At 42.9% G+C, this 18,483-nt stretch overlaps 1 long non-coding RNA gene across 3 annotated transcripts in view; it reads left to right on the top strand.

Annotated features, from left to right (window-relative positions):
* LOC137638267 (uncharacterized) overlaps positions 1-7,821 on the top strand; it is an 82,222-nt gene extending 74,401 nt beyond the window's left edge. For all 3 annotated transcript variants that reach the window (XR_011043975.1, XR_011043976.1, XR_011043974.1), the window contains one exon: positions 6,941-7,821. This is a non-coding gene — a long non-coding RNA (uncharacterized lncRNA). The remainder of the gene's footprint in view (positions 1-6,940) is intronic.
* Positions 7,822-18,483: the final 10,662 nt, after the last annotated feature.

Genomic DNA, 18,483 nt, shown 5'->3' with positions numbered 1-18,483 from the left:
AGAGAGTGGTTCACAGAGGTACTTCTATGGCTGGTAGACGTTCCAAGAAGTCTGCCGTTGCGGATGGATCTCTTGCGACAGCCTCAGGTAAAGAGATTTCATCAAAGCCTCCCCACGCTTCGTCTAACTGCCTTCAGACTATCGAAAGACTCTCTTGAGCTCGAGGGTTTTCGAAGGAGGCAGCTAGAGCGATCGCGAGGGCTAGAAGATCCTCTACCATCAGGATCTATCAGTCGAAATGGGAGGTATTTAGAGACTGGTGCAAGTCCTCCTCTATTTCCTCTTCCAAGTGCCTCTGTAGCGCAGATTTTCTGCTTTATCTGAGAAACGGTCGCTCCCTCTCTGCATCCACCATTAAAGGCTACAGAAGCATGTTAGCTTCTGTTTTCAGGCATAGGGGTTTGGATCTTTCTAATAACAAAGATCTCCAAGACCTGCTTAAGTCTTTCGAGACTTCCAAGGAACGTCATATTTCGACTCCTGCTTGGAACTTGGACGTGGTCCTACGGTTCCTTATGTCAAACAGGTTTGAACCATTAAATTCAGCCGCCCTGAAGGATCTTACCCTCAAGACACTTTTTTTTTGCTGTGCTTGGCTTCGGCTTAAAGGGTTAGTGAGATACATGCTTTTAGCAAGAACATCGGCTTCTCCACTAATAAAGCAGTATGCGCTCTTCAACTTGGTTTTTTGGCCAAGAATGGACTTCCGTCTCGTCCTTGGCCTAAATCATTTGATATCCCCAGTCTTTCCGAGATTGTGGGGAATGAAGTTGAAAGAGTGCTGTGCCCCGTTAGAGCTCTTAAATTTTATTTATCCAGAGCTAAACCGCTGCGAGGTTGTTCAGAGGCTTTATGGTGCTCCGTTAAAAAGCCCTCTTTGCCCATGTCTAAGAATGCGTGGTCTTATTTTATTAAACTTTTGATTCGGGAGGCACACACTCATTTAAGTGAGAAGGATCGTAATTTACTTAAAGTCAAGGCTCATGAAGTCAGAGCGATAGCAACTTCAGTAGCGTTTAAGCAAAATAGATCCATTAAAAGTATTATGGACGCGACCTTTTGGAGAGACAAGTCGGTATTCGCTTCATATTACTTGAAAGATGTCCAGACTCTTTATGAGGACTGCTACACACTGGGACCATTCGTAGCAGCGAGTACAGTAGTGGGTGAAGGCTCTACCACTACATTCCCTTAATCCCAATATCCTTTTAATCTACTCTTGAAATTTTTATTCTTATTTTGGGTTGTACGGGAGACTAAGAAGTCTTTCGCAATCTTTTTGATTTGGGGGGTGGTCAAAATGTTGTTTCTTGAGAGCGCCCAGATTAAGGGTATTGATGAGGTCCTGTTATAGGGTTGTTCGCCCTGGATATAACAGCTCCTGGGAGTCTTTCAGCATCCTGAGAGGATGGCTGGGCTTCGTGAGGAAAGCAGACTAATGAGGCAGAGTAATATTCAGAGTCTGCTTCCTTACCAGGTACCTAGACTTAAGTCTGTTTTTTGAATAGTTGTCAAAAACTCTTGAGCATATATGCCTTTATTGTATTAATACTGGTCTCTACCCACCACCATGGGTGTGAATCAGCTATTATATATTCACCGGCTAAGTTTAATATTTAAAGATGATATTTTGATTATAAAATAAATTTTTGAATATATAAATTAAAGGCCCTCCCTTCCTCCCCGATAGAGACCTAGGGGACTGAGAAGAACTGGAGATGTTGACAAGTATATGCGGTATCTGGCTGATAGTCGGCGCTGGTGGTCACACCCGCAACCTTCACGGCGATCGCTCGCGAGTTTTTGGGAATCTGTCGAGCCGTCGGAGACGTCAGCTATTATATATTCACCGGGTAAGTATATTCAAAAATTTATTTTATAATCAAAATATCATTTCATCAACAACAGGTTTTTATGTAAAGTCATTTTATTTGGGTCATTGATGTCATTGTGATGTGTCAAAGTCCTGGTTTTTGGTTCTCATCAGTAAATATACGTTTGTTTAAGATCCATACTGTATTGGCAGTCCTTAGTTCTTTGTGTATCAGGTGACACTGAACAATCATAGGCGGAGTTGCAGACGCAAACATTTCTAACATGAAAGTCTGGACTACTGTTCAATCTTCCACCAGCAGAAGATGCTCTTGCAGATCATATTGAACGTTTTGCTGTTTTAATGATCATAAACAAGTCATCTCACATACTGTAGCTAAACCAAAGGTTGTGGACTTCACATAAAAAAATTCAGGTCTTTGCAAAAAGAAACTTTGAAATACTGACTCCAGTTTACATGAGCTAAGAATAACTCCCCTGGAGGTGAATATGAAAAATATTATGTGCTGGGAATTGTCTGCAGCAAGAATAATGATTGTTTTATTGGCTGTCACTTGCAAGGGAAAGTACCAACTTTTTGTTGAAAACTAACCCTGTGTTGAAGTCCCTTCCAAATTCCTAAAAGCCAGACAAAGCTAAATGCATTTTATAAGACTGTTGTTTATGAATAATGACAGCAAACTGGGCATTGAACTCACAAAATGGGATCTTTTGACTTTACTCATTAGTATATAATTACCCTCTGAGCCCACCACAATACTGTCCATGCACCCTGTCCTCTGTCTCCCCCTCCATCCTCCCAGTGAGACTTAAATACTCCTATTTTCTCACCTTACGTCATGCCCAACGAAATTCAATCTTGTCTTTCATATATCCCTTACCATTTCTCTCAGCACTATAAGTCTTGCCGGTTATTAGTTACTCTGTCCTTCAAAGATATTATGATAATCCTTCTGTATAACCACATCTCTGCTGCATTTAGCTTGTATCTCAGCTCTCCTTATTGTCCAGCTCTATGACTCAAACATATGAGGGTGGACCACACATCTGTTCTTAATGCTCTTTTCTTGTTTGTGCACCAATTCTATTATTTGTCAGTATTTTTTTCATGTTTTAGAGGCATTTTGCCTATTAGGATTCTCCTCTATCATTTTGCTCTACTGTCCAATCTTGAGTCACCATACTACTCAGGTCATTGATTGATTGATTGAAAGTTTTCAGACATCCTACCCAGGTAAAGAAAGTTCTTTGATTCCTTTATTCTTTCATTAGTTATTATGTTGCATATTGGGGGTTCTGAGGTCTTTAATGCCACTACCACTACCTCCTGATACATACATACATACATACATATACCAAGGCACTTCCCCCAATTTTGGGGGTTAGCCGACATCAACAAATGAAACAAAACAAAAAACGGGACCTCTACTCTCTACGTTCCTCCAGCCTAACAAGGGACTCAACCGAGTTCAGCTGGTACTGCTAGAGTGCCACAGCCCACCCTCCCACATTATCCACCAGAGATGAAGCTTCCTAATGCTGAATCCCCTACTGCTGCTACCTCCGCGGTCATCTAAGGCATTGGAGGCAGCAGCAGGGCCTACCGGAACTGATACATACCCTGTACAAATATATTTTACAGTTTTCTACCTTTTGTCATTATATTCTTCCACAGGGACCATTTGTTCTTCGATTCTTACACCCTAATTCCTCATGTTCTACAATTTTCAAACTATCTGCTTTCATCTAATGTCAACCAAATTTATCATCTTATTTCCACAATAATTTGACTCCTCCTCCTTACATTAGCTCTTTGTTGTTCATCTATTAGTTGATTTCTCAAATTCTCGTCATGTTCTGTTGGTTTACGCAGCTGGCTTCACTTATAAATCTTTTTTCAATGTCAAATTCTAGTCAATAATAATTCAACTCTTCTGAACAAACATACCAAAATATGGTCCTCTTTTAAACATTGTTCATCAGACTAACATTAAGCCTTACTTTTTCTCATCAATTTCCTTTTTCCAGAACTGGCATTCCTACCTCATAACTTCAACACTTACTATTCACTTTCCTCCTTATTCTTCTATCCTTATGGTTGCAAGTAACATTTGACACATTTTCTCTGAATACCATTTCACCAACATAGCCACGTCTCAATCATAGCCTATTTCAATATTGCTATCATAACAGCAGCTCCTATCAGTAACCCAATTGGAGTAGAAAACCATTCAAGTACCACTTGGTCATTCTCTCTCTCATTGTCAACATTGATATTATTACTAGCCAAGCTATAGCCCTAGCTGGAAAAGCAAGATGCTATAAGCCCAAGGGCTCCAACAGGGAAAAATAGCTCAGTGAGGAAAGGAAACAAGGAAATAAATAAACGATATAAGAAGTAATGAAAAATTTAAATGAAATATTTTAACATTTTTAACATTCATTAATTCACATGCAGCTGAACTACTTTCTCGTTCAGTCAATAAAAATCTCTGGAAAAGGCTTCACTTCATGCATAAAATATGTCTCTAATTCCATATGGCACCTCTCCACATTTATCCATCTGATTTGTTCCATTCTCTCACAGGCTGCTCCCATTAATTGATCCTCAATTCATTTGCTCTCCTGGAATAGCCACAGCTTGCTCTTCATTCTTCAAGTCTCACCTAATCAACTCTCAAACATCAATTTACCACCTCCATTACATTCCTTACAGACCATCTGTCCATTTTGCATAAACACAGATCTAAAATCTCTACCAATTTTTCTTTATATCCATTATCAAATCAGCTCACAGAAACAGCTGGTATACCAAGGTCATCCCTATCTTAATGCTGACTGTTCTCTTTGTTATAAATTCAACCTGGGTCTTTTCCTCAGGAGGTTTTGTCTAATGTACATAATTTTATCATATTTTGTTTCTATAGCTGGATGACTGTCTAGACACCATCCCTCACCATTGACCTGGTGTTACTGGTTAGGGTTAGTTTTTTGCAAGAGCTACAAATGTGGAAAAAAAATTCTTCCTCCTTGCACGTCTCTCTTCCTGTACCTGTAATGACTTCATAGTAGAGACAAGCTGTTTACACCTCTTAACAACAATCCAAATTTATAACCATCAGTTCTATCAGATTTTCTATTACCTGTAGAGCCTTCTCCAAAGTGTTCAAAACTTGACCAAGCACTTTTATTCTTATGAATTTTCAACCTACTTTCTCTCATTTTCCTTTGCTGCATATATTGTTATTGCCAGACTTTTTGACCTAATTCTTATTTTGACCTAATCGGTCCAACGGTATGGCAGTGTTAACAGGCCGAGTCAACATTCTCCAGCTGTTTCTATTCTTTGCATCTTCTTCCTTCAGTCTCAACCCACCCATATCCCTTCTCACCACATCTTCATCACTTGTATTCCTTCATGGCTTTCTTGATTGGTGCCACCTCCTCCCTTCATGTTAAATGGTCATAGTATCTCGAAGAGCTTCCCTACCCTTTTTTTGTTACATATAACACATTCTTATATCCTTTCCAGTAGTAATATTCTAACAAATCAGATGGGTGTTAAATGACCTCCCAGGTCCCATTGACGTAGTGGCCTAAAATTATATTATTATTATTATTATTATTATTACTATCCAAGCTACAACCCTAGTTGGAAAAGCAAGATGCTATAAGCCCAGGGGCTCCTACGGGGAAAAATAAATCCAATACAATCTAAAAATAATTTTTGTAGGCCAATAGCACCTTCTTGATTTTGAGTTCTAATTTAGAATAATATTGTAGCCGCAACTTGAAGGACCTTAAATTGTTTAAACTTGTCAGTTTTAACTTTTATGGTTTATTTTTTTCTTGACCACTTAGAAAAAAACCTGATAAATGTAAAGTACACTTAGATAAGGCTAGAAATACAAGGAATTACTGATAAATTGAAGACATACTTTTACATTAATCTATCATTTTATAGTTTAAAATTTAAATGACAAATTTAAATTGTTCTTGTTTCAAAATGGCTAGGTTACCTTTTAAGGCCCTATTTAACATGAGTATACATATGCCTCTGTCGTCTACCTTTTGGAATTTAGCTTAATTTATAAAGCTTACTGTGAGAGATTACTTGAAGGGTATTAAAGGGTGTAGGTTATTTTGACTTAGGCTAAAGTTTAGCATTACATTGTCAAAATATATTTGGGTTCTTGATTAAGAAATAAAATATAAATTATATGAAATATTTTTTTGGCTTCATTTTAATGAAAGCTGATTTTTTTTTTTATTAATTTCTAAATCTTGTATAATTAACTCCTTTAACTTCTAAATAATTTTTAGATAACTAGCCTCTACATTTCACTCCCAGAATTCTATACTAAATGTAATTTAATTAATTTTACTTGAAAGGAATGAAGCAATTTTAAATAAAATTACACTAAGTTTCCTCTATTTTGACTGTGCAATTTTCTTGGGTAATTAACAATATTAAATGAACTGACGTAACTTTTTATTGGAGACGCAGACAAGTAATAGCTGCTTTAATTCTTTATTCTAGTAAATGGATTCTTACATAAGGTGTCAAAACACTTTTACACACCTGACCTTAGACATTTAAATTGCTGCCACACAGCTATCAAATTTTTCTCTTCTACAACCTCCTCCCCATCTGTATCGTGGCCCACAACAGGGTTGTGGTGGCCGATGTGGTAACATCCCTGACTGGTGAACGCCAGACTAGGGTTTGAGTCCAGCTCAAACTCCTCAGTTCCTTTTCTTGGTGCAACCTCACCATCCTTGTGAGCTAAGGATGGATTTGGGGGACCCTATTGGTCTATCTGCCGAGTCATCAGCAGCCATTGCCTGGTCCTCCTTGGTCCTAACTTGGGTAGAGAGGGGGCTTGGTGACCATGTTTGTACATGGTCAGTCTCTAGGTCATTGTAACACATTATTTTTAATGTACCTCGGGATGTAAGTACTGTATAACAATGTACAGTAGGTTGTCATTTACCTGCATGTACAGTGATTGAGTCCATGAAAAAAAAGTTGATAAAAAATTGAGAAATTAGTTATATTTGAGCATAAATATTACTGGTAAAACTAAGAAAAAAAAATTAATTTCAGGTTGCAGAACTGCTAGGTCTGGCCTTTGAAAATACAGTCCTTCAGTCTTGGACAAAGTAGGATAAAGTCCTGTAGTAAAAGGAATTAGAACATCTTAGATAAATGAATATTTCTCTTGCAGAATTCCCATTTATTTTAAAAGGCTAAAAATGTATGCAATGAAAATCTAGAATTGGTGATGGTGTAATGGAAGAATTTCTATTGAAATTAGCTTTGAATTATTTAATAAGATTTTATTTGACCCTGTAGATGATAATACTTACACGATTGTAGTGTATTCATAAGATGGACGAGGGCCAATAGCTGATGGGTGCTAAATAGCATCCCAGGTCCCTTTGATGTAGTGGTCTGAAATTATAAATTCAATAAAAAAAAATCATTTTTTCTTGGCCAATACAAACACTTTGCTTTTATGGTCTATTTTAGAATAATATTGTAAAGCCCAATTTGAAAAACCTTAAATAATCGAAACCTGTTTTTCTTGACCACTTAGAACAAATGCTCTTACACTTAAGATTAGCTTTCCATTTACCAGGAAAAAGTACAAAGCTAGAAATAATAAGGAATTGCTGATAATTTGAGGACCTACTTAACAATAATAGTCATTTTACTTTGTTTAGAATTTAAATGCCAAGAACAATGTTATACCCTGTCTTTGTTGCAAAATGCATAGGTTATCTTTCAAGCCATATTTTGAGAATTTAGCTTCATTTAGAAAGGTTAGGGTGTGATATTACTTCAAGGGTTATTTTTAAAAGGAAAATATACATGTATTGACTCGAGTTGTTGTTTAGCATTACATTATGTAAAATCTATTTAGTTTCTTAAAAATTGAACAGTATTTTTGCTATCTATTATTTAGCAATAAACACATCTTTGAATTTTGCGTCTCATTTTGCCCTACAAATTCTATGTATGCTATATAAATAAATGTGTCAGAGCACTTATTATCCTATTATTTTGAGAATATTCTGAACATACTCTATATCTGTTCTAAGTGAACAATATGTTATTTTTATTACTAAAATAAATTTTTGAATATACTTACCCGATGATCATGTAGCTGTCAACTCCGTTGCCCGACAGAAATCTACGGTCGGGATACGCCAGCGATCGCTTATACAGGTGGGGGTGTACTCACCAGCGCCATCTGTGGTCAGGTACTCCAGTACTTCTTGTCAACAAGACCTCAATTTTCTCCTCGGTCCACTGGTTCTCTATGGGGAGGAAGGGCGGGTCATTTAAATCATGATCATCGGGTAAGTATATTCAAAAATTTATTTTAGTAATAAAAATAACATTTTTCAATATTAATCTTACCCGATGATCATGTAGCTGATTCACACCCAGGGTGGTGGGTGGAGACCAGTATACATGTTAACAAAGAAGCTAAGTATCCCGTATTTCATTTTTATTAGTTATTCAAAATAACAATAAAAAATAAATAAGTACCTGGTAAGGAAGTCGACTTGAACCATTACTCTGCCTTTAATAAGTACGTCTTCCTTACTGAGCGTAGCGGTCCTCTTAGGATGCTGAACGACTCTTAGGTGGCTAAAGTATAAAGGGCTGCAACCCATACTAAAGGACCTCATCATAACCTCTAACCTAGGCGCTTCTCAAGAAAGAATTGACCACCCGCCAAATCAACCAGGATGCGGAAGGCTTCTTAGCCGACCGTACAACCCAAAAACAACAATAAAAGCAATCAAGAGAAAGGTTAAAAAAGGTTATGGGATTATGGGAATGTAGTGGCTGAGCCCTCACCTACTACTGCACTCGCTGCTACGAATGGTCCCAGGGTGTAGCAGTTCTCGTAAAGAGACTGGACATCTTTGAGATAGAATGATGCGAACACTGACTTGCTTCTCCAATAGGTTGCATCCATAACACTCTGCAGAGAACGGTTCTGTTTGAAGGCCACTGAAGTAGCCACAGCTCTCACTTCATGTGTCCTTACCTTCAGTAAAGCAAGGTCTTCTTCCTTCATATGAGAATGAGCTTCTCTAATCAGAAGCCTGATGTAGTAAGAAACTGCGTTCTTAGACATTGGTAGCGAAGGCTTCTTAACAGCACACCATAAGGCTTCTGATTGTCCTCGTAAAGGTTTTGACCTTTTCAGATAGTACCTAAGAGCTCTGACTGGGCAAAGTACTCTCTCCAGCTCGTTACCCACCAAGTTAGATAGGCTAGGGATCTCGAACGATTTAGGCCAAGGACGTGAAGGAAGCTCGTTTTTAGCCAAAAAACCGAGCTGCAAGGAACATGTAGCCGTTTCCGATGTGAAACCTATGTTCCTGCTGAAGGCGTGGATCTCACTTACTCTCTTAGCTGTTGCTAGGCATACTAGGAAAAGAGTTTTTAATGTGAGGTCCTTGAAAGAGGCTGATTGGAGCGGTTCAAATCTAGATGACATCAGGAACCTTAGGACCACGTCTAGATTCCAGCCTGGAGTGGACAACCGACGTTCCTTAGAGCTCTCAAAAGACCTAAGGATGTCCTGCAGATCTTTGTTGGAGGAAAGATCCAAGCCTCTGTGGCGGAAAACCGCTGCCAACATACTTCTATAACCCTTGATCGTAGGAGCTGATAGGGATCTAACGTTCCTTAGATGTAACAGGAAGTCAGCAATCTGGGTTACAGTGGTATTGGTTGAGGAAACTGCATTGGCCTTGCACCAGTTTCTGAAGACTTCCCATTTAGATTGATAGACTCTGAGAGTGGATGTCCTCCTAGCTCTAGCAATCGCTCTGGCTGCCTCCTTCGAAAAGCCTCTAGCTCTTGAGAGTCTTTCGATAGTCTGAAGGCAGTCAGACGAAGAGCGTGGAGGCTTGGGTGTACCTTCTTTACGTGAGGTTGACGTAGAAGGTCCACTCTTAGAGGAAGAGTCCTGGGAACGTCGACCAGCCATTGCAGTACCTCTGTGAACCATTCTCTCGCGGGCCAGAGGGGAGCAACCAACGTCAGCCGTGTCCCTTTGTGAGAGGCGAATTTCTGAAGTACCCTGTTGACAATCTTGAACGGCGGGAATGCATACAGGTCGAGATGGGACCAATCCAGCAGAAAAGCATCCACGTGAACTGCTGCTGGGTCTGGAATCGGCGAACAATACAATGGGAGCCTCTTGGTCATCGAGGTAGCGAACAGATCTATGGTTGGCTGACCCCACAGGGACCAAAGTCTGCTGCAAACATTCTTGTGAAGGGTCCACTCTGTGGGGATGACCTGACCCTTCCGGCTGAGGCGATCTGCCATGACATTCATATCGCCCTGAATGAACCTCGTTACCAGCGTGAGCCTTCGATCTTTTGACCAAATGAGGAGGTCCCTTGCGATCTCGAACAACTTCCTCGAATGAGTCCCCCCCTGCTTGGAGATGTAAGCCAAGGCTGTGGTGTTGTCAGAGTTCACCTCCACCACCTTGTTTAGCTGGAGGGACTTGAAGTTCATTAAGGCCAGATGAACCGCCAACAACTCCTTGCAATTGATGTGGAGTGTTCTTTGTTCCTGATTCCATGTCCCCGAGCATTCCTGTCCGTCCAATGTCGCACCCCAGCCCGAGTCTGATGCGTCCGAGAAGAGATGGTGGTCGGGGGTCTGAACAGCTAACGAAAGACCTTCCTTGAGAAGAATGCTGTTCTTCCACCACGTTAGAGTAGACCTCATCTCTTCGGAAACAGGAATTGAGACCGTCTCTAGCGTCATGTCCTTGATCCAGTGAGCAGCCAGATGATACTGAAGGGGGCGGAGGTGGAGTCTCCCTAACTCGATGAACAGGGCCAGCGATGAAAGTGTCCCTGTTAGACTCATCCACTGCCTTACTGAGCATCGGCTCCTTCTCAGCATGCTCAGGATGCACTCTAGGGCTTGGTTGATTCTTGGGGCCGACGGAAAAGCCCGAAAAGCTCGACTCTGAATCTCCATACCCAGGTAAACAATGGTCTGGGATGGGACGAGCTGGGACTTCTCTAAATTGACCAGGAGGCCCAGTTCCTTGGTCAGATCCATAGTCCATCTGAGATTCTCCAGACAGCGACGACTTGTGGGAGCTCTTAAAAGCCAGTCGTCTAAATAGAGGGAGGCTCTGATGTCTGCCAAGTGAAGGAATTTCGCAATATTCCTCATCAGTCGCGTAAACACAAGAGGTGCCGTGCTTAGGCCAAAACACAGGGCTTGGAACTGGTACACAACCTTTCCATAGACGAATCTCAGGAAAGGTTGGGAGTCTGGATGGATGGGGACGTGAAAGTATGCGTCTTTCAGGTCTAACGAGACCATCCAGTCCTCCTGCCTGACCGCTGCTAGGACCGACTTCGTCGTCTCCATAGTGAACGTCTGCTTGGTGACATAAGCATTGAGCGCACTGACGTCCAGCACCGGCCTCCAACCTCCTGTCTTCTTGGCTACCAGGAAGAGACGGTTGTAAAAGCCCGGGGATTGATGGTCCCGGACTATGACCACTGCCTCCTTGTGTAGCAAGAGCGACACCTCTTGTTGCAACGCTAGCCTCTTGTCCTTCTCCTTGTAGTTGGGAGAGAGGTTGATGGGAGATGTAGCTAGAGGGGGATTGCGGCAGAACGGAATTCTGTATCCCTCCCTCAGCCACTTCACAGACTGAGCGTCTGCACCTCTGCTCTCCCAAGCTTGCCAGAAGGTCTTGAGTCTGGCTCCTACAGCTGTCTGGAGAGGAGGAAAGTCAAAACTTGCCTCTTGTGGACTTGGAACCCTTCTTGGGCTTGCCACGGTTACTGTCTGCACGGGTACCTCCTCTGCTGGAGGTTCTGCCACGAAAGGGTGGGATGAACCTGGAAGCAGGAGTATCAACTGCTAGAGGGCGGTAAGGTTTAGACACGGAAGGTAAGGTCTTAGCCTTACGTGCAGAAGAAGCCATGAGGTCATGCGTATCCTTCTGGAGAAGAGAGGCAGTCATCCCCTTAATTAATTCCTCCGGAAACAGACACTTGGACAGAGGAGCAAAAAGTAACTCTGACCTCTGGCAAGGGGTGATACCAGCAGATAAGAAGGAGCACAGATGTTCCCTTTTCTTGAGGACCCCTGATACATAAGAAGCCGCAAGCTCGCCAGACCCATCCCGTATTGCCTTGTCCATGCTGGACATGATCAGCATGGCTGAGTCCTTGTCAGAAGGGGCAGTCTTCCTGCTTAAGGCTCCCAGGCACCAATCGAGGAAGTTGAATATCTCGAAGGCACGAAAGACTCCTCTTAACAAGTGATCAAGATCTGTAGGGGACCAGCAGATCTTCGAACGTCTCATAGCCAACCTGCGGGGAGAGTCAACCAGACTTGAGAAGTCGGCCTGGGCAGAGGCAGGAACCCCCAAGCCAGGTTCCTCTCCCGTGGCATACCAGACGCCCGACTTAGAAGCCAGCTTGGGAGGAGGAAACACAAAAGAGGTCCTTCCCAGTTGCTTCTTGGACTGCAACCAATCCCCCATAACCCTCAAAGCTCTCCTTGAAGATCTGGCAAGAACAAGCTTGGTGAAGGCAGGCGCAGTAGGCTGCATGCCCAGAGCAAACTCGGAGGGAGGAGAACGAGGGGTTGCAGACACAAAGTGTTCAGGGTACAACTCTCTGAACAAAGCAAGGACTTTGCGGAAGTCTAAGGAGGGTGGCGAAGACTTGTGTCCTTCAACATCAGAATGAGGATCATCAAGATGAGCAGCTTCATCCTCAGAAGCCTCCTCACCCGACAGTTGAGTTGTAAGAGGCAAAGGCAGAGCAGCAAGCTGAACGGGTGAATCCTGCAGAACGGGTGCATGCGTACCTGCGGATCCATCATCATGCCTCTGCTGGACAGACTGTGAGCTGGCAACAACAAAAGCACAGGGCCGGTGTGAGGGAGGGTCTGCGGTGGTATGCAGAGCATGCTGTGAGGCATGCGGCTCATGCTGCATGGCATGCGGCTCATGCTGCATGGCATGCGGCTCATGCTGCATGGCATGCGGCTCATGCTGCATGGCATGCGGCTCATGCTGCATGGCATGCGGCTCATGCTGCATGGGATGAGGCTCATGCTGCATGGGATGAGGCTCATGCTGCATGGGATGAGGCTCATGCTGCATGGTATGAGGCTCATGCTGCATGGAATGCGGCTCATGCTGTAAGGTCTGCAGAGCATGCTGCATGGGCTGAGGACTGCGCAACTGTGGAGGAGCTCTCACAGGAGGAGGGATGTTAACCTTCTCTGCCTGATAATCCTGCATAAAAGCCGCAAGCTGAGACTGCATAGTCTGCAGCATGGACCACTTAGGGTCTACTGTGGTTGGAGCAGAGGCCTGTTGAGGGACCACTCTACCTCTCTTGGGAGGTGTGCAGTCATCCGATGACTGCGGCGAGTCCGAACTGACCCAGTGGCTACACCTGGGCCGTTGGACTAGCTCTGAAGGGACTTTACGCTTAAGCGGTCGTGAGACCTTAGTCCACCGTTTCCTCCTGGAAACCTCTTCCACAGACGAGGAATGTAAGGGCTCATTCGTCTGGGAGTGGAAGGGACGATCCTTAGCAGATACGTCCGCAACCACTGAGGATACATCTGTGCGCCGATCAAGGCCCGCCGAACCCTTTGGTCCTTCGACATTGCTTCTCCCCTGGGCTTGGGAGCTTGCAAGAGGTCCCGGACTGGGAGGACGACTGGCACGCACAGATGTATCCTCATGCGCAACACTGACACTGACACTATGCACAGCACTAGCACTAACACTTCCCACTGCACTCTTCGCTTTCAGCTCTCTGACATCCGCCAAGAGCTGATTGCGGTCACTAACCAACGACTCCACCTTATCACCGAGAGCCTGAATGGCACGCAACATATCAGCCATTGCAGGCTGAGCACTCGTAGCAGGTTCGGGGGTCACCACCACAGGGGAAGGAAAAGGTTGAGGGGCATGGGGAGAGGAAATAACCAAAGAGCGAGAAGAACTCCTCCTATCTCTCTCCTTCTCTAACCTACGAGTATATCTGAGGAATTCATTAAAATCGAATTCCGAAAGCCCAGCACATTCCCCACATCGATCTTCCAATTGACAGGATTTTCCCCTACAATTGGAACATACGGTGTGAGGATCAACAGAGGCCTTCGGAAGACGCCTATTACAAGCACTAACACTACATCGCCTATATTTAGGAACTTGGGAAGTGTCAGACATCTTGAATTCTAGAAGTAGTCAAAGGGGGAATTCCAAAGTAAAGCAAAGATCGTTAACCAATGAATCAAATTAATACCAAAAGCTTGCTAAGCTAAGGCTAAAGCTTCCTGTACAGCGAAGGCTAAATTTCAGAGCAAATACTTCACCAAATCGTGAACAAAAGACTCCAAAATCAACAGCGTATCCATATAGGTCTTGCCGGTGGCACGACAGAGGAAAAATTGAGGTCTTGTTGACAAGAAGTACTGGAGTACCTGACCACAGATGGCGCTGGTGAGTACACCCCCACCTGTATAAGCGATCGCTGGCGTATCCCGACCGTAGATTTCTGTCGGGCAACGGAGTTGACAGCTACATGATCATCGGGTAAGATTAATATTGAAAACTCATAATTATGTGTTATGGTATCAAGTATCAGTCCCTGGTAATGACTGATTTTATATCTGATTGCTTTACTGACTGTACAAATTTCCTACACGAATGAAAATCTGTCTACCTTGCTTACAACACACCAAGTGGACCAGGGGAGGTGTCAGTAATCCATACATACTTTGTTCCTTTCAGAATACAAACTATGTTTTACATGTATACGATGAGACTAATATACAAACTGGTTTGCTACATTGTTCATTGAACTCACAATCCTCGGGTTTTTTCCTAGAGTCTTCCATGACTCTTCCCTGTAGGGGGCAGGAAGCACTGACATAGTCCATGATCAGTTGAAAGGTGTATGACGGTAACACCATGTGTTTCTAGGTCTCGAAGACCAAGGAAAATTTATCCCGCGGTTATTGGCACTATTGGAAATCCACAGATACATAAATGCTCTGGTAAACTTCCATCAGGACGACATGGCCTAAGCCCAAAATCTATTTTTGGGTGAGGTAGCCATGTCGTCCTGATGGACCCACCCTCCTTTTACAAAGGATGAATGAATCCCTCCCAAACGTACTGTATCTGTAGCACCTCGCTAACGCTACAAAGAATGACAAGATGGCGCTGGGACGTGACGTCATACTGGCGCCCAACTATAGTACATGTAGGAGTGTTGCCTTATTAACGGCCCACCTACAATTCTTGCCACTTAACCCCTCTCGAAGCATAAACGCTATTAGGGGTGTAGATAGCTATGTGGCGTGTCAAGAATACGTCCTCTGATATGCGATATCCCTTAAGGCAAAAGCCAGGGATATTTGCGTCAGGAGTTAGAATTCTGGATACCTTAAGTAAAATTCTCTGGGATATATCACTGTAGTTAAATATAACCTAGGAAGCTACTATGAAGGAACTTCCATCAGGATGACATGGCTACCTCACCCAAAAATAGATTTTTCGCTTTGCTCAAAATCCGTTTTTAGACATCTTGTGAAAGACTGCCCAGATAGTTGGGAAAGATTAAACCGTGTACACATAACTAGTCAGGGTGTAGGGTCTGATGAAGGAAGTAATGAGTGTGGAGTCAGTGCTAGTGCTGATCAGAGTATAGTGTTATTCACAGAATTTGATAAGTCCGAAATCGCAAGATTTGGGATTGAGGCGGGTAGCTGTGCTGTTTTAGACAGTGCATGTTCAAGTACCGTTTGTGGGAAAACATGGCTTCAGGCTTATTTGAGTACATTGAGTGAGGAGGATAGGTTGTTAGTCGAGACCACAGATAGTAATAGGGTGTTCAAATTTGGAGGGGGTACACAGTTGAAGTCTCTTGGGGTGTGTAGTCTACCGGCTTCCTTAGTTGGGAATAAGGTCACAATTAAAACTGACATAGTTGATTCTGACATTCCTTTATTGCTATCAAGGCAGGCTATGAAAACTGCCAAGGTAAAGATGGATATCAAAAACGACTCTGGAGATTCTAGGAAAACCAATAGTTTTGAATATTACTTCTTGTGGACATTATTGTATTCCTCTTGATAATGATGTCAATGTTGAGAAGCAGGAAAACGCTGCGAAAAAAGGAATCGCTCATCAGATGACGAACGAGGGCACCATAGGGGGACAGGATATGTAACCGCTCCTCACGATACGTCCCTAATTATACACGATATCTTCGGATAGTCGTTCCGGGGGTTAGAACCCCGTGACACCTGACGGTCATTCTCTTGTAACATCACTCGCAGAAATAGTATACAGTAGGAAGCTGCTGAAGAGACCTTCCATCAGGACGACATGGCTATCTCACCCTAAAATAGTTTTTTCCTACGTCAAAATCCGTTTGTTGAGTGATGCTGGGATTTGGCGGGAACAGTATGCCCATGATTTGGAGAGAATTGAGAATAACTGTGTTTTGTGTAAGCAATTTAAGAGAACTCGACCTAGACCAGTGGTTGGTTTGCCCAGGGCAAAAAAATCTAATCAGGTTGTTGCTATGGATCTGAAACTTTGGCAGGAGGGAAAATGATCTTATAGATATGTGGTCTCGATACACACAGTTGGCTTTCGTAGATAGGAAGAAAACCACTAATGTGACTGATCAGATAATGAAACTGGATGGGAACTTTTGGGGTTATGGAGGGGGCATTGCTTGATAATGGTGGGGAATTCAGTTCAGATGAGATGGGGGATGTAGCTTTAGTTTTAGATGTAAGGATTAATACAACAGCTGCTGAAAGTCCATTTCAGAATGGGTTGTGTGAGCGAATACATGCAGTCACTGACATGATGCTTGTTAAGTTAAAAGTTCAATATCCTCGAACTCCTATGGATGTGTTGTTGAAGTGGTCAAATATGGCAAGAAATTTCCTCCAGATGTGGAATGGCTTTAGCAGCCACCAATTGGTTTTTGGGGAAAACCCTAACCTTCCAAACATCATGACTGATAAGGTTCCTGCATTGGAGGGCAAGACTGCCGGTGAGGTTTTTGCAAGGCATCTCAGTGCTCTACATTCATCTAGGCAGGCCTTCATACAGACAGAAGCCGAGGAGAGAGTGAGGAGGGCTCTGAGGAGTAAGGTTAGGAAGGCAGAGCAAATTTTCCAGCCTGGTGATTGTGTGTTTTATAAACGGGAGGGTCATGATCGTTGGCTTGGGCCTGGGAATGTGATTTGTCAGGATGGTAGGTTGATCTTTGTAAGGCATGGTGGTGCAATTGTTAGAGTATCACCAAATAGACTTATTAAGCATGGGGTTGGAGTTCAGTGGGTAATTTAAACCTGATGGTGCTGGGAACATAAGTAATAAAGCTGCGGGGTTAGATGGTGATGGTGATGTGGAGTGAGACTTGACATCGTTTGCTCATCGTTTGAGGGAAGCCGATACTACTGGGAATAGGGTTGAAAGCATTGAGGTGCAGTCAAGAGGTGCCAGTTGGAACAGAAAATGAAAGTGAGAATCGTTCAGTTCCTAAAATTAGACTTTGAATGCAGGAGAATGATTGTTGGAAAATATATGCTATAACTCTTACGAAAGCCGAACAGAACACGTCGGAGTGTCAGGAAGCAAAACAAGCGGAGCTGAAAAGACTATGTGACTCTGGCACTTATGAGGAGGTTCCTTTTTGGGGTCAGAAGTGTATTTCAACGAGGTGGGTTCTGACTAGGAAAGATTCTGGGATAAAAGCACGTTTGGTGGCGAGGGGTTTTGAGGAAGAAAGTACTTTTCAGAGCGATTCCCCAACAGTGGGTAAGAGTGCCATCTGATTGTTTTTGACAGTGGTAGCTAGTTTGGGGTGGGAAGTAAGAACTACGGATATTGAATCCGCTTTTCTTCAGGGAAGGGACCTTGAGAGGGATGTATACATTCATCCTCCTTGTGAGGTAAGAGTGGAGGGTGTGGTGTGGAAACTATAAAAGTGCCTCTATGGGTTGGAAGATGCTTCCAGACAATTTTATTTGTGTGTTAGGGAAGAGATGCAAAAAAATAGGATGTCAACGTGTGTTATTGAGCCAAGTTTATTTGACAAATTGTCTGGAAAGGGAAAACTTGATGGCACTTTGGTTACTCACAGAGATGACTTTTTGCATGTAGATACGAGTGTTTTTAGGGAGGAAGTTATGGAGCCATTGAGAGAAAGGTTTCTTGCCTGTAGGATGGAGGGAGGTCATTTTTCTTATGTCGGTTTTAGAATAGTGCAAAGTAAACATGGTTTTTTGCTTGATCAAAGTAGTTATGTAGATAGTGTGGAGATGGAGCAATTAGATCAAGAAAGGCTTTCGCAAAGGAGTTCGGAACTTTCAGCACTTGAGAAGACAAGTTATCTGTCTAATGTAGGTTCAATCAATTGGATTGTGTTGGGTTCAAGACCTGATGGGACTTTCGACTAGAGTGAATCCTGCAACCATGGAGGATTTAGTTAAGGCTAGAAGGGTTTTGAAAAGGCTACAAGAGTGTGAGTCTTATATTCTGTTCCCACGCATAGATGATCCTTGGTCTTTGTATGTTT

The sequence above is a fragment of the Palaemon carinicauda genome, chromosome 3, assembly GCF_036898095.1.
Source record: "Palaemon carinicauda isolate YSFRI2023 chromosome 3, ASM3689809v2, whole genome shotgun sequence".
Classification (NCBI taxonomy): domain Eukaryota; kingdom Metazoa; phylum Arthropoda; class Malacostraca; order Decapoda; family Palaemonidae; genus Palaemon; species Palaemon carinicauda.
Note: the sequence above shows the minus strand (reverse complement) of the source record. Positions and strands in the feature narration are given on the sequence as shown.